The 23,152-nt window shown below is 53.0% G+C and overlaps 1 protein-coding gene across 4 annotated transcripts in view; it reads right to left on the reverse strand.

The window, feature by feature from the left end:
• STK40 (serine/threonine kinase 40) overlaps positions 1 to 17,016 on the reverse strand; it is a 40,985-nt gene extending 23,969 nt beyond the window's left edge. Inside the window, exon 1 of one of the 4 annotated variants that reach the window (XM_059377278.1) lies at positions 16,646 to 17,016. The gene's annotated coding sequence lies outside the window, so the exon portion shown is untranslated. Of the gene's footprint in view, positions 1 to 16,213; positions 16,393 to 16,645 lie in introns of those variants that run through there. The other 3 variants (XM_059377280.1, XM_059377276.1, XM_059377279.1) reach the window with 3 other exon arrangements.
• Positions 17,017 to 23,152: the final 6,136 nt, after the last annotated feature.

The following is a 23,152-nucleotide window of genomic DNA, read 5'->3' on the forward strand; positions in this document are numbered from 1 at the left end:
TGTGGGACTCGATCCCAGGACCTGAGATCATGACCTGAGCCGAAGGCAGCGGCTTAACCCACTGAGCCACCCAGGCGCCCTAAATCTGTCAACTTTAAAAGTGCTACCCTCCTAAGTTAGCACCAGTTCCCTCAGCACCTGCCCTCAGGTTCCCTGCCCTCAGGGAAGCAAAGTGAGGCAACAGTGGGGGGTAGGGAGGAAGCCGGGAGACAGGCACTGAAAGAGAATCAACCTGGCTTCCCCCATCTGCCTGTGCGCCTCAATCCTAAAAGATGGGAGCTCACTTGCTTGGCCCCGCCTGGGGAGTGAGTCAAGGGCCTCAGTGCTGGAAGGCCGAAGCTCTATGACAGCCACCATGCTATGTCCAGAGGAGGAGGATGCCTGCTCTATCCTGTCAATTTGGGGTTAAGGTCACTGTACTCCAAAGGGGCTGGGTGATAGGAGCCCAACTCTCCCACAAGGCAATGAAGGCTGGGCCATTAGCGATACATAAGGTTTTAAGTCCCTGAGGCAAAATCCAGGGGTGCAGTGTGACAGTGTCCAGGACAGCCAGGCAGGGTAGGGCCAGGCTGGACCCTCTATGGCAGGATGTGGTTCAACGGGGTGGACATCCCATCAACCACAAAAGGAGGTGGGTTGCAAAGAGATGGTGCCGAGGGCCCCCCAGCTCAGCCTTTCTTCACTTCTACCCACTACAAAGCCACTGAAGCCCGGCCAGACCAAGAGGGGACCATCACTCACACCCAGAAGTATCCCCCCCCACAATGAAGGTTCACAGACGCCCCAGGCAGCGACATGCACACGTGCACAGAGACGGAGCGAGCCCCCCGTCCCCCACAAGTATGAGGGCAGCGATGGAGCCCGCCCACTGCATGGAAAGTTCTGCACTCAACACTGCCTGGGCTTCCTGCTGCAACCTCTGGGTTCCTGGAGAGATGGGTGACCCTGCACACCAAACCAGTGAAGGCAGAGGGCAAGGTCAGTCTCTGCAAGGAGCGGGCAGCAGACCCTGGCCCAGTGCGTCATTTGCCATGGGTCTGGATGTATGATGACAATGGCGGCTGGTAGCCATAACATGTCAGGAGCCTCCCATGCCTGCCAGGAGCCAAAGGGCTGTGTCTACACTGCAGGGTCAGGCTGAGAGGACGGTGTCAAGATCCAAGCAGTCCCTGCCAGCAGCCCCACTCCCATGTCTTCTGGCTCTGCCAGAACAAACCAAACCAAACAAACAAAAAGTCCTTGAGCTGTGCAGACCTCTCTCTTCTGGACTTCACCTCTGGCACTGTATACTGCAGGCAGGGACCCTGCAGCTCTGTTTGGCTCACACAGTGCATAAAAGGGGGCACAGAGCTCCCACCCATCCCTGGCCTCAATCCCATTGGCCGCACACGCGTTAAAGGTCTGGGTGTCTAGACTCACATCCCACCCCAGGAGGGAGGGAGCAGAGAGGACACAGTAACATGGTTAGAGCAATGGGTCTCGGGCTTCTTCACAGCACAACACGGACAGAACCATGTCTATGACACTTTGGGGTAAAAGAACACAGGACCCCCGCCGTCTTGTGCCTGGCCCATCTCCATCCACATAACCCACAGCGGCTGGGAACCTCTGAGTCAGAGCTAGCGTTCTGGGGTGAGTCAATCCTGGTTCAAACCCCAGCTAGTTACTTAGTCAGCATCTACAAAACACAGAGCACAACACCTACCTTAGGAGGTTGAGCTAAGGATTCAGTAAGACAACCCATGCAAAAGGTTCAGCAGAGGGGCACCTGGGCAGCTCAGTGGGTTAAGCCTCTGCTTTTGGCTCAGGTCATGATCTCAGGGTCCTGGGATGGAGCCCAGCATCGGGCTCTCTGCTTAGCGGGGAGCCTGCTTCCCCCCCTCTCTCTGCCTACTTGTGATCTCTGTCAAATAAATAAATAAAATCTTAAAAAAAAAAAAAAAAGAGGTCCAGCATAGTGTCTGCCTCTATACTGCAGCATTCAGTAGCATGCGCTGTCATTAGCTTAAACACCTAGCTCTGTATTTCTCATGCCCAGAAGAGAAAGGGGTTGTTAATAGGCACTGACTAGGGGGAGGGGATGGGTAGAGGCAGAAGAAAGAGGGTATCCGGAGGCAAGGCTTAAGAGACCCTGAACCTGCCACTGGGCTGCTGGCCGGGGGAAGTGGCGGTAGGGGCACTAGACGAGCTCCTGAGGAGGGGAGAGGTGCCGGGCAGCAGTTAGAGTGCAGAGGCCCACAGCAGCTTGTGCTCTTGCTCTGGGCAGTCATCAACCCAGGGCACAGTAAGGGACTGTCCAGGGGTCTGGAATTAAGACCTAGTGCCTCTAGTCCAGGATGTGCATTTGTCAAAATGACTGAACTAGATAATTAAAGGATCTGTGAAACTGTGTGTATATATACCTCAATTTTTTAAACAAAGCAAGCTGTGACTCTTAACCGAGGGATCAAAGTTAGTATCACTAATAACAGAACTGACATCGTATTACTCCTGATACAACGTCAACTTTCGGTTGTTATTTTGCCCCAAATGTATAGCCTTAATGTGATCATGAGATGAACCCAAACTGAGGGACATTCAACGAAAACAGGCCAATAGGCTTCAAAAACACAATGACCGGGGCACCTGGGTGGCTCAGTGGGTTGAGCCTCTGCCTTCAGCTCAGGTCATGATCCCGGGGTCCTGGAACAGAGAGCCCCTTGTTGAGAGCTCCTTGTCGGGCTCCCTGCTCAGAGAGGGGGGGGTCTGCTTATCCCTCTACCCCTCCCCCCGCTCGTGCTCATTGACACACACACTCTCTCTCTCTCAAATAAATAAAATAAATAAAATCCTCTTTTTTTCCTTTTTTTTTTTTTTTTGGTGGGCAGCAAAGCAAGGTTTATTAGGTATAGCAAAGTGATAGTACAAAGCTTCCAGGGAGGGAGGGGACCCGAGGGAGTTGCCCTCTAATAAATAAAATCTTAAAAATAAATAAATAAATAAAACAAAACACTGACTGTGGAGCCAGTCTAGCTTAACGGAGCCTAAAGACACAAGACAAGTAAATGCAGTGAGTGATCCTGGGGGGTGGGGGGCAGGCATAAAGGATATGGCTGGGCAACTGACAAAATCGGAATACGGACTGTGTGGATGTTAAGTTTCCTGAATTTGAAAAGTGCACTGTGGTTACATGGGAGAACGTCCTTCTTGGGTGAGAGTCGCTGAAGAGTTTGGGGTGAAGGTCATGAGGCCTGCAACTGACTCTGAGGTCAGAGACAGGAGAAAGAGCGAGCTGCTGAAGCTGCTGAAGCTCCCAAAGCCCTGCAGGAATGTGCTGTCCAGATTCACAGATTCAAAGGGACTCCTTGTGCGGGCACAGTCCACAGTGGCAGGACAGGGGATCTCATCCTTGTTGGGCAGAGGCGGGCTGGCAGGAGCCAGAGCTGCAGAGCTGCGTCTCAAATGCCCCCCACCTTCAGCCCCTGCAAACATGGTGCTAAAAGGGAAGAAAGAGGCCTTTGCGCCATCTCCAGGTCTGCCACCTGGTGGCATCTTTCTGTAGCACATCTTCAAAGGGTTCCTCCCTGCCTCAGGTGCAAGGCAAGCGGGATGCTGCTCTAGGTGGCCCATCAGGAAGGATGCAGGAAAGACTCCGTAGAAGACCCGCCTCAGCTACCTTTGTAACGGGGGCCTTGAGTAACAGATTCAAGCACCTTGCACTTTCTCCTCTGCTCTGGGACCTGGGCCTGCAGTGTTTCTATCCATCTCCGCCGAGGGGGTCCTCTGATATCCTTCTGGTCTTCAGGAGGAAACCCCAACTCCTCGGTGAGCCTGGCCAGAGCCTGGCCAGAGGCTACCTGTCCAGCCTCACTGCCTTAGGAGGCCCCCTAAATCCAGCCACACCTAATGACTCACAATTCCCTGAGTGTGCTGTGTACACCCTTGCCCTGCCCTCCTCTCCCGGGTTGGCTCATCCTTCTCCCTCGGTCCTCACTGCAGCAAGTCCTTTCCTCCTCCAGCTGCCAGAGCATCTGAGCATACCTCTGCCTCTGTTCCCTCCCACTGTCCTGTAACCACTGATTTATCTGACTCCCCCCACCACTGAGGGAGCAACTCCCATTCATTGCTGCTTCCCTGCACAGTGTCCAGGGCCTGGCACACTGCTGAATGAGAAAACGGAGTGTAGATCTGTTTGTTATGCACCCAGAATGCATAAGAAGCCACAATGGGGCAGGGGACAGAGACCACCCAGCTGGAGGCTCGGGCCAGAGTGGGGCCCAGCAGTACGGACGGTTGGTCCACCGGCTCATGGCAGGAGACAGAATCCGGGATCAGATCGCAGCTATACGGAACTGGGCTGCAAGGCTGCCGGGAACCATTTGTCCAGGCAAAGTCCTATGTCAGAAATGCTTGGATGCCTGGGGCAGGGAGGGTGCCAGGCTGGCTGCTGGCCGGGTGGTGTGCTTAGCCAGTGTCTGTTGCCACAGAGCGGCCCCCACTGAGGAGTGAATTCATTCATAGCATGCCTGAGGCTTGGGCCCAACCTCTCACTGGCAAAGGGACACACTAGCCCCCTTTCGGCTGAAGCCAGCAAAAAGATCTGCTCTCCCGCAGCGAGATGTGGGCACACGTGAATGACGGCGTGGGCTGCCCCTAACACCAGTGATCAGTCCTCTGGGTCACTCTAGGCTCGTAGTGCGAAAGTCCTTCTACGGATCAGAAAGATTCCTAGCACTCTTGCTACCCCTAGAGAAGAGAACCTGGGCTCAAGTCTGCATTTTATCTGACTACACCTGGAAAGAAACACCAAGGCTTGAGGTGAGCAGTGTGAAATCTGAGCAGATGACCCGACTAAGACATGTGGCTCTGCTTGGTAGACAGACCCCTCCACACTCGAGGTCTGACAATTCCCTCGAAACTTCCCCAGGCTCCTTCCTGGATGGTGAATTTTGGACTCAGAGCCCACGTGGGAGGCCCATAGCCTCAATGAACTCTCCCAACAACTAACTTTTGCACACAGCTCTGTAGTTTACAAAGCACCTTCCAATACATGACTGTAACTGACTCATGCTCCCGCCCCGTACCACTACCACCAAACCCAGCATTGTCTAGAAAAAGAAATGGAGACTCAGAGATCCCGAGACCTGCCTAAAGTTACCAGACTGCTTGCTCAAAGAGGAGAGATGTGGACACAGGTTTTCCAGCTCTGAATCCCATATTCTTTCTTCCTCCACTGGTCCTTTCCCACCTGATGATGGCTGCGGGCCTAGGAGTGGCAAGCACAGAGAGGACAGTGCCCTCAGGGCTTCCTTATTAGCAATTGTTCTCCTGGAATTGGGGAGCTGCCAGCCAGAAAGCTGCAGGCAAGCAGGGAGAGAGGGGCTGAGCTTGTCCCTGGAGAAGGAGGTGTTTTGGGCCCCCAAGCAGGTCTCTCTGGAGAGAGGGGCCAAGCTGAGGGTTACTGAGATATCCTTCTACCAGCCAACAAGTATGTGTCCCCCACCCCTCCACGACCCAACCACTCTGGGAGCCACCCCTACCGCATCCCAAAACTCACATGTAGATGTTTACCAATGCTCCCAACTTCCAACCTGCTCTCCAACCACAAAGTCAACTCAGGGAAACAAGAGGAATTCTTTGTGTTTCAAATTGTAGACCAGTGACCCAAATGCTAGTTGGGAGAGCAAGATGGATTTTGAGGTCCGGTAGATCCAGATTCAAATTCCAGCTTCTGTCACTCACTTGCTTTGTTTTCCTGAACTAATCACCTACCCCTCTGTGAGAGGGGAGCCTAGAGACCCTGGCCAGTTTACCAGGCCCACAGGAGGCTGCCTGAGGCCTGATCTCTTCCCCTCCTGCTAGGTGGAGGGAAGGGGGGGGGGCTCTGTTTGTCAGCTTTTCCTTTGAGTTTTAATGACAGCCACCCCCGAAGTAGGCACGAACCCTCTCCCTGGGAGCCTGAAGGCTATAATGAACCTCTCCGGAACCCACTGGAAGCCATTTGCTTCTGAGCTCAGGATGGAGCTGGGGGGATGGGAGGCAGATTAGTAATCCCTTGGCTTCAGCCAGGACTCCCTGATGACAAAGATTCATGCATGTGCTGTCATCTTCACTGTTCCAAAACAGTGTGATGATTTTGCTCATTTTTAAAATGCAGGCTATGTATAGCTCCAATTTGTCAAGAATCCGTAACATCACATCATTCCCTAAACGTCGTGCTTTAATGCCTCGGGGGTACCCAGTGAACTGGCTGCTTCTAAGGCAAGCCCAGCTCCCTCTCAGCTCCCTCTCGTGGCCCAGGGTGAACCCACCCCCCTGCTCTCCAGTATGTGGGAGAGTACCTGCAGCGGCCAGAGAGGAAGTGACTCAGCCCAGTGGGAAGTGGGAGGGGCGGCCAGAGCGAGGGCCCTGTGCCCAGCCTGCTCCCCCTCAGCACATCCGCACCAGACCCATCCTCTGTGGCCACCTTTCCCCGGCAGGACTCCAGTGTGGCCAGCACAGGCAAGGGCCCAAAGACCCCCTGCTCACAGCAGGCCTAGTGTCCACAGTTCGGCTCCCATGTCCTTTAGGAGGCCAGAGTCACATACAAGGAGATTACGTAATCAGAGATGTCCCTCTTGGTCCCACTGCCTCAAGGAAGTCCCCACTGGGCTCCTCTGTGGCCTCCATGGGGGCCGGGGGCAGAGAGTCTGGAGGCAAAAGGCTCCTGGGCAGAAGGATATGTTCCCGAGTGACTCTGGGAGAAAGGGCTCCGAGTCTGTGTACACAGAGGTGGACCCGTGCGCCCTTGGGCCCCTCGGGGAAAAACACATAAGGAGAGGAGACCAGTCCCTGCAGACGGGGCAGAGGGCCTCACCGGCACCACTCTGAGAACAGCTGTGCCAGTCCTGCCACCAGCTCGTCCCTCCCAAGGGCCTCCGGAAGCAGCTGATGTGACAACAAATAATCCGTCACTGTGTGTGGGTGTCGGAGGAGGAAGGGACAGACTTAGTAGCTCTTTCTGGGGCTGTGCTGCTCTGGTATCTCCCATCCAGAGGAGCCAGGCCTGGGAGACGTTCCTGGGGGCCCCCTGGCTCTGTGGGGGGGGCCTTCTGCCTTGGGCAGTGAGGCCAGACCAGGTCACTGACAGCCCTCCCCTCTCCTGCCAGCCTGCCCTGCTACTAAGGGGACCCATTCGCAGCTCAAGCCATCAGTGACTGCCTTGTGCGGTGACTCAGCCAGGGAACCAGGCCTGCCACAGAGTCCCACGTGGAGTTTGGGTTCTTGCCGCCCACAATGGCCCAGATCACGCAAGGAGAAAAGAGCAAGTGACTGAAGAAAGGCTGGCTGAGTCTGCGAGCCACCTTCGTGTCCGCGGTGCAAGCTGAATCCGCTTCTCAGCCCACCCCTGGCTCACCTAGAGGAGAGGGATGGCGCCTCCCCTGCACAGACAGGGCTCCCTGAGGACTGTGTGGGAGAGGTGCCAGACAAATGTTCCGGTTCCTTCCTTCCACTCCAGATTTCCAGAGCAACAGACGGGGAAAGCCTGGGCCAGGCCCAGGTACAAGTGACTTTCAGTCTTTATACTGTTGTTGTTGTTGCTGCTTTTGGTGGGGGGGTGGTGTGTGGGGCAGGAGAGGGCAGAATGTTAAGCAGGCTCCATGCCCAGCACAGAGCCAGCTCAGGGCTCCATCTCATGACCCTGAAATCACACCCTGAGCCAAACTCAAGAGCTGGATGTTCAACTGACTGAGCCACCTGGGTGCCCCTCTCTTTATACTGTTTTTAACAGCAAAAATCACTATGCCATCATCCTGTAAGAGAGGCAATTTGGACTGGGGTCAGCAAACTGCCTTAACTGCCTCCATCAAAAATTAAATCCAATTAAATTTCACAACTTTCACAATGAATAATACAGTTCATGAATGCTGCTGGCTGTGGCAGCTCAGAGGGGCAGGATGGCACAGGCTCCGGCAGGAGGGGCCATCGGAGTGCCCCTCAGTGAGCCATTCAGACGGCGGGTCTCCGTGAGATTCTCACCTGTTCTGAGCCACCGAGAGGCTAGCCAGGGCCAGTGCTGAGGTCCACGAGCTACCACTGACACTCCATGGTTCTCACAATGTGTTCTCACTCACTGTGTTCTCGCAATGGTGAGAACATGCTCATTGCCTGTTTGTCTCTTGGGAGGGGGAGCTCCTATGAGCAAGGCCCACGCCTTGGCCACCTCAGAATCCCCTGCCCAGGCTTGGGAGGTACGCAGAAAGTATGTGTTGAAACCACAGCCAACAAAGTAAACAACAACAACAACAACAACAACAACAACAACAACAAAGCACACCTCAGGCCCAGCCTTTCAGTTCTAGGGATTTATCCTACACATATACCCATGCAAGTTCACAAAGATAAATGTGCCCAATGAAGGTTCCTGTAGAACCATGTGTAGCTGCAAAAAAAACACAAAAGATGAAACCACAAAAACCAAAATACGCATGCACACGGATATCCAGACAGGAAGCACTCTACATGTCCACCAAGAAAGGAATGGTTCACTACATTCCATTCCAATCCATGGAACCTATATGCAGCCTATAAGACTAGGTCCACACCTGCAGATAAAGATATCTATGGTATATTTAAAAAATAAACCCAGACAACAAACCGGTACTATTTGTATATGATATGATCCCATCTGCGTAAAGAAAAAAAGATTATACACACACTTGAATATGCACAGGAAATTTCTAGAAGAAACACGAAGTGGGTACCTCCAAGCAGGACGAGGGGCCCAAGGAGGGGAGAGAGAGTTTTATTTTATATTCTTCCATACTGCTTAACGATGTTACCATACACTATTATAACAATACATTTTTTTAATCTAAAAATTTTTTAACCCATTAGAATTGTTAAGAGGAGTAACGGGCTCAAGGCAGGCCGGACCTCAGGTAAGGCACACTTGAGGGAGGACAGCATGGGCCACGGGGGGAAGCGGGAGTGTCCAGAATGCACCAGCCTGGGCGCCACTGCGAGGCCGCATCAGGAGGCTCGGGTGGAAGGGACAAAAGCACTCCTGGTACACTGAAGCTCCCTCAGGCAGCTTGCACACATGCACATAAGGAACTTCCTGCTTGCCAGCTAGTATCCATCCAGGCTGGGAGGACCACCAAAATGTTCAGACTGGAGACCTGGGAGCTGCCTCAGGACACCTCTTTTGGACCACTCCCAGACCCGCTAGCAAAGAGCTGACCCGGACCTCACCAGAGCTGGCCCTGCATCCTGGCTGCAGGCCAGGCACTAGGCTGAACCTGTGACAGACAGTAGCAGCTCGCGCGTAATCCTCATTACTACCTTAGGAGCAAGGAGCAAAGTGTCCATTTTACAGAGGAGGAGATGAGGCTGAAGACAGGCAGTGACTCGCTCAAGGTCACTCAACTGGTGAGTGGCAGAACTGGGTTTTGAAGCCAGGTCTGATCTGAGCCTAGGCCTTTAACTTCTAGGTGATACGGCTGCAAGTCTCCTTACCTACTCCCCACAGGCCAGGAAAGGGAGGGACCTACCTGCAGGAAGGAGCAGTTCCAATCTTCTGGCAAAGAAGGGACTGCTTCAGCTTTGTCAAAGACCCTTCCTACAACTCCCTGATTCCAAGATTCCGTGTGGGCTGGACTCCCTAGGGCCAGAGCTGGCCCAGGCTGAATGGCCTGGCGTGGGACCTAGAGTCACCCAAGTGTAGGCCGGAAGTCTGGCTCTGCTCCTACCAGCTGTGAAACAGTAGACCAGTTACTTAGCCCTTCTGGGCCTGCGGTTCTCCTCTATAAAACAGAGGCACCCCTCCTTCCTTAGATTCTGAGAAATATGTACTATGTACTGAGGAGTACTTAGCAAAGTGGTGGTAATCTCCCTTTTCTGGCTAGCTTCCTTCCTCTTCCTTCAGAAGGGACCGCGCTGGGAGAGCAGTCCGAAGAGAATGCATCCTGGAGAACTCCCGCCAAATGCAGCACCTCCAGGAACCCACCCCGACTGCAGAAAGGAGCAGGATCGTTGTTCTCTAGAGCTGGCAGAAGCCAGAAACGGGGTTCCAAAAGCTCCACGGAATTTGGGGCTAGCCAGTCCTAAGGTCTCCCAAGGAAGCAAGCTTATCTCTAGAAGTACCTGTTGTCCCCTCATCAAACCTCAGACTAGCTCTGGCCCAAACCTAAAGACAAACGACAGGCACACCAGCCCTCTTCTCGCCAATTCCCACTACAGTGTCTGTGCCCCTTTGTCTTCCTCCCGGATGCTTGGGTCACAGACTTTTTAAAGTTAAACATTTTCTGTCTCTTTTGCCAAGTAGGTGACAGTCTGTAAACATATTCAGAGGGGACAGCTTTGTTATGAATAACAAGAGCCCTTCTCAGTTTTCTCTGGGGCTTTCCAACAACTAGAGTTTCTTTTAAGTCAGGCCTGTGTATTACTGCGCTGTGTAAGCTCTGGGGAGCCTGAACTCACTCCCCATGTAGACCGCCATGAATCAGAAGAGGATGACCACCATGTGGCTGTAGTCTCTTCAGGGGGAGGAGTCCTCAGTGCCCCCGCAGGAAGGGGCACCTCAACTCCAAAGAATATCTTTGCTTGCTGGACCCAAATCAGGCTGCTCCAGTTTATGAAAAGGGAGCTTAGAAGTTCTTTAAAAAAAAAAAAATAATAATAATAAAAGGTACTGTTTGAAGCAGCAACCTCTCTTCTAGAGTCCTGCAGATTCCGGCAGATCCCTAAGATGAGCAAAATCATCTGATGGTCACTACAGCTCTGTCTGGAGAGCAAATGACAGAGAGAATCACCTAAGGTCATCAGCACAGAGCCTGCTGAATAAGTTAGACACACTCATCATGAAAACTGACCCAAGCACCCATGAGCCAGAATAGAAGCACTGCTAAGGCAGTAAGTAACCTGGAGCAGGCACGACCATCCCAGATCTTGATGACAGAGCCTGAGAGGATGTGCAACATGGCTGTGGGCCCTGGGTCACCTGCAAGTCCCCAGTCTCATCTGAGCAGGCGGAGGAGGAAGATGTGCTCTGATTTCAGGCCATTTTCTCTTCCACCTTCTTGACCCCACAAACCCAAGGACAAATCCTTGAAAATCTCCCCAGTACCAAAGGGCTTGTCTGTCTCCTGCGCGCACCCTCACCAATCACAATAAGATTCTGGTCTAGCTCTGCACTCCTGTTGAGCTCAGGGGAACAAGTGCATGGGCAACTCCTTCTCACCTCTCTGGTGGCTCTGAGTCCCAGTGGCCTCTGGCAGACCTCTCCTTCTAGAGAAGAGGGACAGAAATCTGCTAATCCAGCCTAGGAAGTAAATCCAATCGCAAATTCTCTTTCCGGATAAGATCTCCAGGGAGTACTGGAGGGTGCTGTCCAGGACCCCATCAGCTCAAGCAGCATGGAGAAGAGCTGCTCTGTGAGGCCATCCAAAGGCTGGAGAAATCACAGGAGTTTTGCACACTCAGCCAGCTGAGTTTCTGAAACGCTGTACAAGGTCAGCTCCCTGGGCAAATCTGGGCAGAGGAAAGGTGAAGGGAGGGAAGCTGCCTTTCCCCCAGGCGCTGACTCAGGAACAACCAGAAGGATGCCTGGACTGAAGCTGGAAAGGGTGCCACAGACTGTAACTGATCCTCGCTGGTGAGATGCTCTCAGGTCTTACTGAATGGAGCTGGTGGGTTTCACCAGCCACTGTCTTGTCAAGCCTCCCTATCTCTGTGCTATCATTCACTCTGTCACCCAAACCAGGAACCTTCTCATCCCCTGTCACTGCTGCTTCTCCCTCAACTATCACTTCCAAACATTTCCAGAGTCTGACCAACTTCTCCCCAAAGAGCACCCGCCCTCTCCAACCCAACCACCTCGGCCTGATGCAGGCCCTCACGAGCCCTTGCTCTAAGCCTTGGAGCAGACTCCTAGAGGACTCCAGACTCGCTCTCTCCCCAGTCCACTCTCCCCCTGCAGCTAGACGGCTCTGGCTGGGGAAGATGTAGGTCTAACAGTGCTTCCCCACTTAAAACAAAGCATCCCACTGCAAGAGAATAAGAAGTTCAAGCATCTTGGACTGGCGCTGACCTCTCCCAACACATTGCAGAGCCCTGTGCCAGAGCCTCTGTGGTTTCTAAAGTCGCACCCACACCAGCACGCATCCCAGCCCGTGCCACGCTGCTCCCTTGCCCGGGGTGCCCTGTGAGCCCTCGGAAAACTCTCCTCACCCTTTGGGAGCCAGTTAAGTTCTAAGGGCTCTCCAATGTTCTCCCCAATCTCCTCCTTCTCCCCCAGTGGAACTGCTCCTTCCTCTTGGTTCCCACCACACGCCGCACAGACTGCTGTTAGACTTGCCAAACCATGCAAATGTTAATTGGTTAGGAGCCTGCCTCATCCCTGCTGGACCGCAAGTTCCTCCAGGCCAGGGACTGCCTCTCTATCCGCCTTTCACCACATACGGGGGCTCACGCGTGTGCAACTGGGGCTCTGCATTTTGAGCCCCTCCACACATCAATGTGTGTGATGCTTCTTAAGGAAACTAACTCAGATACCAGACCAGGGTCACTAAGAGGGACACACACAGAAGAAACTCTAGATACCTTTTTTCTCGTGAATACTTTAAAACATGGTATTTTTTTTTTCCCTCAGCACTCCTTCTATTTTAAAAAAATTGGTTCTTTCAAAGAGCTGAGCTGAATCATCTGCAGGGCTCCCATACAGACTGGGTAAACTCCCCACAGATTTTCTTTTCAGAAGAATACAATAAAATCCTGTGATCTTGTGATCCCTCAAGACACTTCTGACAGTGCCATGAGGCGCAGTTCAACTCTTTCTTGGAAGTTCTTTCCTCCGGTCTGTAATAACACTTACCAAGTGTTTCTCACTCCATGTGTGCTAAATGCTCAACCCACAACATCTTAATCCTCACAACAGCCCTCCTAGGGAGGGGCCTTGCTGTCCCCACTTTAAGGATGACAAAGCTGGGCATGGAGAGAAAAAGTTACCTCTAGTGACCAGCAGGGCTGGGACTGGAACTGGAACTGAGATCTGTCTTACTGCAGAGCCAAAGAGGCTCTTTTTTTTTTTTAAAGATTTTATTTATTTAGGGGCACCTGGGTGGCTCAGTGGGTTGAAGCCTCTGCCTTCGGCTCAGGTCATGATCTCAGGGTCCTGGGATCGAGCCCCGCATCGGGCTCTCTGCTCAGCGGGGAGCCTGCTTCCCCTTCTCTCTCTCTTCCTACTTGTGATCTCTGTCTGTCAAATAAATAAATAGAATCTTTGAAAAAAAAAAAAAGATTTTATTTATTTATTTGACAGAGAAAATTTACTTATTTGACACAGCGAAAGAGGGAACACAAGAAGCAGGAGAGGAAGAGGGAGAAGCAGGCTTCCCGCTCAGCAGAGAGCCTGATGCGGAACTCAATCCCAGGACCCCAGGATCATGACCTGAGCTGAAAGCAGATGCTTCACGACCAAGCCACCCAGGTGCCCCCTAAACAGGCTCTCAGTGACAACACTGTGCTGCCTTCCCAGGGCTAATGTAAAAGACACAGGGGAGCAAGGGCAGCACCCCCTACGACAGGCCTTCTGAGAGGGCAGCCTTACCTCCCCAGCTGCTCAAGTGACCTGCAACCCCAGGAAGAGAGGGGCATATGCACCAGGCACTTCTTTGCTGGGCGAAGCTCAGACCAAGGCAGGGAGCTTGACACCTGCCACCCTGTGCCCACAGTGCTTTCTCGGCAGAGAAGCTCCATCCGGGCACCAACTCTCCCTAGTCAGGGGCCTGTAGTGGCCTCTTGAGAGGAATCTAGTCCTTTAGGCTCTCCCCTCCTCTGCTGGGAGGGGACTGCCTGACTCCAGGCAGATTATTCTAAAACACAGATCCAATCATGTCACTCCTCCTCTTGAAGACCTTTTCACTGCCCTTGGCATAAAGTCCTAACCTGTTAACGTGGCATTTCCTTGTCAACCTACACTGCCTTACCTTGCACCATGCTGACTTTCACACCACCACATGGCACAATCTGAGGTTTCTGGAATAAACTATGCATATACTCAGGGACGCCTGGCTAGCTCCATCAATGGAATGTGTGACCTTTGATCTAGGGGTTCTCAGTTCCAGCCCCATACTGGGTGTAGAGATTACTTAAATGAATAAATTAATTAAAACGTTCAATTTAGGGGTGCCTAGGTGGGTCCATTGTTAAGTGTCTGTCTTCGGCTAAGGTCATGGTCCCCAGGGTTGGGCTCCCTGCTGGGCCGGAAGCCTGCTTCTCCCTCTCCAGCTCCCTCTGTTTGTGTTCCCTCTCTTGCTGTCTCTCTGTCAAAAAATAAAATCTTAAAAAAAAAAAAAAAAGACAAAACACCTTTCAATTTAAAACACAAACTATGTATGTACTTATCTCTAGGGAGAACACCTTACCCTTTCATGCTCACTGGCTAAGCCTTCCCATCCTTCTAGACACAGCCCCACTGTCATCACTTCAGCCAAGGCTTCCCAGGACCCGCTCCCCCACCCAGGCTGGGCTTCCACAGCCCTCTCTGCCTGCTGCTACTAGCCTTTTTACACCTTATTTCAACTATTTGTTTACAGGTTAGCCTTCCTTAACCAGACCACCAGCTTCTTGAAATAAGTTATCAAGTATCATGTAACAGACATGGTTCTGTGTGTTTTACATGAGTTAACTTTCTTTTTTTTTTTTTAAGATTTTATTTTTAAGTGATCTCTACACCCAATGTAGGGCTCAAACTTACAACTCTTGAGATCAAGAGTCACAAGCTCAGGGCACCTGGATGGCTCAGTCGACTAAGCATCTGCTTTTGGCTCAGGCCATGACCTCAGGGTTCTGTGATCAAGCCCCCCCAATGGGGCTCCTGGATCAATGGGGAATCTGCTTCTCCATCTTCCTCTCCCTGGACTGGGGTGCACGCCGGTTCTCTCTCTCTCTCTCAAATAAATAAATACAGTCTTAAACAAACAAACAAAAATAGAGTTGAAAGCTCCACTGACTGAGCCGGCCAGGTACCCCTACATGTGTTAACTTTTTTAATCTTTACAACAACTCTATGTTTTCACCCCTGTTTTAAAGATGAGGACAATGAGGCACAGAGAGGTTATACCACTCGCCTACTGTCACACAGCTAGAAAGCTGCAGAGCCAGAATCTGAACTCAGGGAGTCTGACTCCAAAGCCCACTCTTCACCATTATACCAGAGGGTCCTTGCTTCTCCAGGCAAAGACACTGTTGTCATGTGGGGAATGAATGAATAAATGAGGCCTACTTGGCAAACCACTGTCACAGCAGGCCCACAAGGAGTCCTGAAGCAGTTCACAAGCACTGTTTACAAACAAGGATTTTCTGGCCATACAACTGCATATTCTGCTCTTCCTTATCTTATGCAAAGCTAAACCAAGAGGAAAATGTGCCCAGCCCAGGGTGACTACCTTCTTCCCCACTGCTCTCAAAACCAACCAAAGCCAACCGGTTTCTCCCGTGACTTAAAACAGAGCAAAGTCTATCCTGCCACCAAAGGCAGCTGTCATCTCTTCCTTCCGCCAACAAACGGGCATCAAACCTAGGGAGCGGGGGTTGGCAGAGAACGCAGCGTCGGAAATCCCAAAGCCCTTACCCACAGCCCGGAAGGTGTGGCCCAGTGGTGTGGGAATGGGCGGGCCTGACCTGGCACCGCAGGTGACACTGACCACAGCGGCGTGCTATCTCCCAGCAAAAGGCCGGCCAAACGCAGCCCTGGCAACCAGGTAGCTCTGACCCGCACCTGAACGCCTCCTGCGATGCCCAAATTTCCTCAACTGCGACGTGAGAACTCCTGGAGGAAGCCCTGGCTGGCCCGCCCTGGGGACTCCTTCTAACTTTCAAGTCCCTCTCGGGATCGGGGGGGGAAAGCATGGAGAGGCAGAGGGTGCCTCTTGGGGCTAGCTCAGTTCAAACGCCGGTGCCCTCACTACTGGCCGAATGACTCCGAGAAAGGCTGGCAGTGCCCACCTCCCGGAGCTCCGGCCGAACCGAGGCTCCCCGCTGCCGGCCGGTACCCCGCTCACAGCAGCCCCCGCCCCCGCCGCTCGGGAAGGGCAGACCCCAGCAGAGGAGGGGGCGTTCGCTGTTGCCATTTCTGTAGCACCCGGACGGCCTCGGGGTGTCACCCGGGTCCCACCACCACGGCCGCTGAGGCCCGCCCCGCCAACCCGCACCGCCCCCGCCTGGCTCCCCGCTCCGGGACCCCCGCCCTCACCTTCCCCCGGTGCTCAGCGCTGCTCGCCCATAGTCCGTAGCCCGGAGCCGGGACTGCTCGGCGCTCCGTCCCGGGGGGCCGGGGCCGGGCCGGGAGCGTGGGAGCCGCTCACCGCCGCCTCCCAGCGCAGCCACCCGAGCCGCCACCGCCGCCGCCGCCTCCCTCCATGGCTGCGGCGCCGCCACCTGACAACGGAAGTGACGCACCGCCCCCTCCTCTCGGGCCAGAGCCGCAGACCCACCCCTCTCCCCGAACCCCGCCCCTCTCCTGTGTCTGCAGCCCCGCGGCCCCGGGATTGGGGCGCCATCTTGAGGATGGGCGGAAGCCTTCAGGCGGGAGGCTGAAATCCGATTGAGGATTGGCTCAGGATGGGGTCTGGGCCGAAACCTGTAACAGGATTGGAGGCTGCCTCACTATAGGGGCGGTACTTACCGCTTATCTACGTCTGCGGTGAGGCTGGGACGCGCACACCGCCCGCGTCCCAACTCGGCAGGACCTCGCGTGCCCTACACTCGCCCTGCCGGGTTGGGAGAAGTCTCCCGCAGTTGGAAGATCGGCCAGTTGCAGTGTATTTGTCAGAAAAATGGCTCTTCCTTGATCCCCATTTCTCGGTTTCTGTAGCTCTGTGCGCGGAGCGGCTGCAGTTGGACTCAATGAAATCACAGGAATTCCTGTCTCAGCCCTCACAGTTTATTTCATTCAGCGCCCCTCGCCTTTGAAACCCCGCTCCAACCTGAAGATCCCTGGAGCCTTGACCAGGGACGTTTACAGTGAAGAGGTCCTGTTAACAATTCCAACCATCTAACCTCTCAGTCCCTCCTGCTGCAGTTTCGGTCCCTTTCTCCTCCTCCTCCAGCAACCACGCCCTCCATGAATCAGCTTCTTGCACCAGCAGATGAGCCCTTTAAAGGGATTGCATCAGGCGGGTGACTCACGGAGGCCCTCTGAGAGCCTGGCTTCCCTCCTCTGGCATCCAGAAGCAGCTAGAAGGGCTCAGTAGCAGTGGCACCAACGACCGTGGCCCCAATCCTTTGTCTCGGAGGTGTGAGGCAGTGTGCTGGCCACATGTGACTGTCTAACTCCCGGGTGTCTTTCCGGCGGTTTCCTGCGTCACTCTGTATCCATGTGTGGGCATACATCTCCAAGCCTCTGTGTGCTGCTGGGTTTTCCTAGGGGCGTGTGGCCAGGTGCTTCCCTGTATGTGCATTTGTGTCATCTCCACACAAGCAGTACCAGGACGTGAGAGTCGGTGTGAGTCTGGCCTCCTCTGTGTCCATCTCTTTGTCTCTCGGAACACCTGGTGCCCACTGGGCTGACAGGACTAAGTGACAACAGTAATCAAAACAGCTCCCTGCTGTTGTGTCACATGCTGTGTTAAGCACTTTAGAGGCATCAGGGTTGGGAGTCTGTTTACAGAAGCAGCAGCAGCTAGAGCTCTGAGAGGGGAAGTAACCTCTCCCAAGACATACAGCTAATAACGACAGGGGTTGTGATTCGAACCAAGTCTGGCAAATTCCAGAAAGACTAGATTTGAGTCCTTGCTGCGTCTCTCACAAGCTGAGTGACTCTGTGTGGGTTCCCTGACCTTACCATTCTGTTAGAGTAGGGATCACACTTCATGGGATCACTGAGAGGACTGGGTGAGGATGGAAACATCTTCTCGCAGGACCTGGCCAGTAAAAGTGCTCACGCTCACTTCAGTAAAGTTGGGGACTGAAAGTCAGGCACAAAGGAGCCAGGCCACAGCCCCCAGCTTCTGTCTCTGACAAAGGGAAAAGCCTAGGAATTCCGGAAGCCCTGACTCTGCCAGGAATGAGTTTTGGGTTTTCCAGAGCTCTAATTATCAGCTAGATGAGTCACTTGGAGCTGACACCACCATCCCCAACCCCCAGAGACTTTCAGTTGCCTCACAATATAGCATTTTAACAAAGAAGAGGAGGAGGAAGAAACAAGAAGGGAGAAGAGGTAATGAATAAAAACGAAAGGTGCCAGCCAGAGGAAATGAGAAATTGTCGTCAGGACACCAACATGAGGAAACTGGCTGCACCACTCACACACTCACACTCACACACTCACACACGCTCCTGCTGCCTGCTGGCTCTCCAACTTTGGGCACACCAGCAGACGGTACTGCCATAACAAAGTGACGCCTGTCACAACAGCGAAGATGCTTGCTGCTTGCTTGATGAGGTATAGGCAGATCTGCCTGTCACAGAAGGAGAGGAAGAAACCTTCACCCCTGAGGAGCTTCCTCAGGCTTCTGTGACCCAGCACACCCTGCATACTGCTGGCTTCTGGCTTCTTCTTGTGGCCAAGTCCCAAGCCCTGGGTATGGCAGAGTTTCGAGTGCCAGCCCCACACCCCGGTGGGGGCCACCACGGAGATGAGCAGACGCACGGCTTCTTTTTGCCATCGGTGTGATGTCAGGAGTGCTGGGAAGCAGAACGGTGCAGTAGTTAAGATCATGGAGCTGGAGTCCTACAGACTTGAGTTCAAATCCTCACTATGTTATTCCCTGGCTCTTTGATTGTGAGATCCTGAGCAAGTCACTTAACCTCTTTGGGCCTGGTGGTGCATGGGTAACATGAGGCTATTAAGATATACCTCCCAGTTGTTGTTGTGATGAAAGGAGATGATTTTTCCATCCCGTGAAGATTTATGGTGCGCCTGCTATGTACAGAGCACTGAGATGCTGGGGACCCCGGGAGACCAAAAAGACTATGGCTCTGCCCTCCCACCGCCCCTGGCACAGGTCTGGGCCCGCAGTTGGAAGTCAGCAAATTGTAGCTGTTTGTGACAACTATCTTGGCATTCAGCCATTAACTTCACCATGGGGCCTGGGAAGAGCCCTCCTCCTTCCCTTTCACTCTGAAGAAACTGGGCCTCAGTTTCCTCTGCTATAAAATGACAGAGTTGGAATGGATCAGTGGTTCCTGATCCTCTTGCTGTCAAAGCTTCTGTCAGAATTTTCCCTCCACACAAGCCTCATATTCAGTAAGATTTTGTCTCTCGGGGCGCCTGGGTGGCTCAGTGGGTTAAAGCCTCTGCCTTTGGCTCAGGTCATGATCCCAGGGTCCTGGGATGGAGCCCCGCATCGGGCTCTCTGCTCAGCAGGGAGCCTGCTTCCCTCTCTCTATGCCTGCCTCTCGTCTACTTGTGATCTCTGTCAAATAAATAAATAAATAATCTTAAAAAAAAAAAAAGATTTTGTCTCTCATACAACCTACATCAAGTCATTTCTTCCCTTTTATTGATTATAAGCCTCACTTTACAGATGCTGGGGCATGTGACTGGGGGAGCAAGCTAGGGTGACCGCCGCTCTGTTTAATTTCAGCCCAAAACAGCACACCAGCTTGGTCACCCTTCACATACTATGTGCTGTTTCTCTGGGTCCTTTCTGGAACGTTGACAGGAGCTCAAGGGACCCACTTTGCCCTGGGGCGGGGGGCCCTTCAGCTGGGGATGCCAGATTGGAACTCAGGGTGCTAGATGTTCTCCTTCACATCCCATCCAGCTGAGATCCGGGGGGTTGGGGGGCAAGGAGCTCCATCACTTGGGTGGCCCCCAGGGAGATGTGAACTTCCGGCTGTATGTCCAGCCTGGCAGTCCCCTCCTCCAAATGACAGAGACCCCCTGCACTCTTCTCTATAGGAGGGCAGGGCAAGATGGGGACCCACCAGGCCACCTGGGCAATGAGAATTTCTGGGGGCTCAGTCATCCACTGGGCCTCCCCATGTTGGTGTATACTCAGGCTTGAACAAAGGCCATGGCAGTGAGCAGCAAAACACCAAATCCAATAGGGCGATAACACTTGGAAAGATGTTTTTCATCTTTTCCTTGCTGTCCCTTCCTTCCCCTCTGCAGAGAGTTAGGTTACTCTGCCTTCGTGACTTCAGGAAACAAATGATACAACAGAATGCAGAGCTCATTTTTAGCTTCTGAATTCCAAAAGCTTAGCCTTCGGGGGGAGGAATGGAAAGAATTTCTGTGCACGTACAAATTTGGAAAACTGTGTAGCAAGGGGGATCTGGGAGACTGAGACTTGGTGGGGGTAGTGGGTTGGTCCCTGAGACTAGACCAGCTTCTCCTTAGCCTGGGAGCTGGAGGGTCAGCCGGGTGTCCAGGCCTGGGGAGCATCAAGATCTGAGCTCTTTTCCTGGGCGAGTGAGTGCTAGGCAGTAACAAAACCCTCCAAAGAAACAGCTGTGTGCTGCATTTGGGCAAACAGGGCCTAAATAAGCCAAGAGCCTAAGAATTTCCTGGGCCTAATATGGCCTGGGAAAAGTAGAATAAAAATCTGGATGCCAATAGAGGTGTATGGGTTACTCCTGAAAGGGTCTGTGTGTCACGGAGGAGTGACTGGGTGGCAGCCTGAGTGGGCTGATCACAAAAGGCCAGAAGGAAATGAGGACATCTCGGCGATGCTAGTGTGATGGGATGAGCACCAGATCAGACCGCCTTTCCCACGATGCCATCTACAAGGGAAATGTGCTAGAATTCAACCCGTTCCAAGGAAAGGGAGAACTTTGAACCAGCGGCATTGAGTTTCTGCTACTCTGGCTGAATGGGGTGAAGTAGGAATTCTGCTGAGTTAGGAAAAATTCAAGTTCACTGGCACTGGAACCAGCTACACTCCTCATGCACAAGGCCTGGTATCATTTGCCCCATTCCTGTCCCCTTCTCTAGCCTCACTTGTCTCTCTCCCCTCTGATGGTCACAGTGGCCCTCGTTACTGCCCCCCACCTCCTGGGTTCCCACAGCAGGATCTTTGCACTGGCAGTTTTTTCTGCCTTCCCTTGGTCTTTAAACAGCAGACTCCTTGGTTTACATTTCACTTCTTCAGGCTACACTTGCCAAAATAAAACCACCTCTGGGTTCTCTCTCAAGTACCTCATTTATTTCCTTCATGACATCTGTAAGAATTTTTACTTTTTTGTCAGTCTTCCCCTCTGAAATGTCAGCTTTCCAGGGGAAGGACCCTGTCCATCCTGACGTTCCTTCAGTAGCTGGCATTGTAAGCAGAGACAGCTTAGTGGAATGCATGATGGGTAGCCATTGGGGAAATCTGGCTCATTATGGCCTGATGGGCACTAGGCTCTCCTGGCCCCCAATACTTCTGGGGCCCCTGACAGTTTTTCCCAGTAATCCAGGACCAGATGCCAACCTATCCCTGGAGTTTGAAGGCTTAGCTGTGCTCTACCCCAAGGGTTCAGCAGGAGTGTGTCTCAGCAGGTCTGTCTCCCCTCCTGCTCTATCCTTCCAGTGCCTCACATGTGGATGACAGTGGGCCTGTGGGGTCTGGCGCATGATGCTTCTGGAAGGAGGATGTGTGCTTTGGTCTCAGCAGTCTGAGCTAGCCTGCTAGCTTCCCTCCCCGGCCTGGGGGAGGCTGCGGAAGTCGCTGGCACACCCTTTAATAGAACTGGACCTCTCGTTCATCTCCAGGCCAAACTCCCAGCATAAGTCCTCTTCACCTTGGAAACGTCTGCAACGGAGGTTGCTCTGGGACTCCCCCCGCATTCGTCACTCCAGACAGGGTGGCCCTCCTTGCTTACTTCAAGTGCAGGGACATCTCCACAGTGAGGACCTCCCTTCTGTGCTTGCCTTCTGGTTTCTCAGAGCAGTGGTGTCGCTCCCCTTAACTGGGGCTGTCAGAGGGGCCTAGAAACTCAAGAGTTGTCTTGTCCCTGCTAGAACCCTCTGTTCTCTCCTGAAGGCAAAGGTCAAGTTTCAGGGACTTCTGCGACCTGTAGGCGATGAAATAAACAGTATTCAAAAGAGTCATGGCGCGCGCGCGCGCGCGTGTGTGTGTGTGTGTGTGTTGATGCAGATTCCTGGGTTCTGGATTCTGGTTCACATCTGGGGAAGGGGGAGCCAGCAAAGCGGCTTTTCCAGAAACATCCCAGTTGGTTCTGATGAGGTTGCTCAAGGACCACACTTTGACAAAGATTGGGAGGGGAGGCGACCGGATGCCCCGGGCTGCTACTGCCCAAGTGAACACATTCGTCTCAAGTCCCCCTGGAGAAATGAAAGCATTTGAAGGTCAAACGCCCCTGCCTTATTCAAGACTCGGGTGTAGCGGTCCTCAGGCTGGATTTCAGCCCGAGTTCTTGGTTCTTGACCCCCTCCTCCACCGGACAGGAAGCCCCACTCTGGAAGGGACCAAATCTTATTCGACAGTGTGTGCTCAGAAGGCCCACCTTGTATCGGCTCTCTGGATGTTTGATGAGGACACAGCTGCTTTGGCTAAGATCATCGCTTGCCCGTGGCAGGGCTAGTATGCTGCATGGCAGCCATGGCAAAGACTTGGCTTCTGCCCCCGAGAGCCCCTTCTTCCTGAGGACCCCAAAACTTCTCAGAATCAGAGCCTGATTTCTTCCTGTTCGATAAGCTCCCACACTCGAGGGGAGGGCCCAGGATTACCTCAACCTCTCTACCTCAGGAAAGAGCAAGGAGACGAACAGCCTCTTCAACAGGGAATCTGACCAGAAAAGCTGCTTTTCATCAGGCCAAACTGAAGCACTCACCTATAATTCTCAAACTTTGCTGCTTAGTAGTATTGCCTGAGAATTTTTTTTTTTTTTAAGATTTTTATTTGAGACAGAAAGAGAAAGAGAGAGGAACAGGAGGGAGCAGCAGAGGGAGAGGGAAAAGCAGATTCCCCTCTGAACAGGGAGCCTGATGAGAGACTTGATCCTAGGATCCTGGAATCATGACCTGAGCTGAAGCAGAGGCTTAAAGACTGGACCACTCAGGTGCCTCTCACCTGAGAAACTTAAAAAGAATCCCAGTGTCCAGACTATACCCCCACACCAATTAAATCTGAATAGCTAATGTGGTTCGACGGATTCCAGTGTGCTCCCAAGTTTAAGTCCACTATCTACCACGTTGGACCCACACGGAGCCCAGCACACATCAAGGAAAGCACGAGGCATGGAC

The sequence above is a fragment of the Mustela nigripes genome, chromosome 14 (genome assembly GCF_022355385.1).
Source record: "Mustela nigripes isolate SB6536 chromosome 14, MUSNIG.SB6536, whole genome shotgun sequence".
Classification (NCBI taxonomy): domain Eukaryota; kingdom Metazoa; phylum Chordata; class Mammalia; order Carnivora; family Mustelidae; genus Mustela; species Mustela nigripes.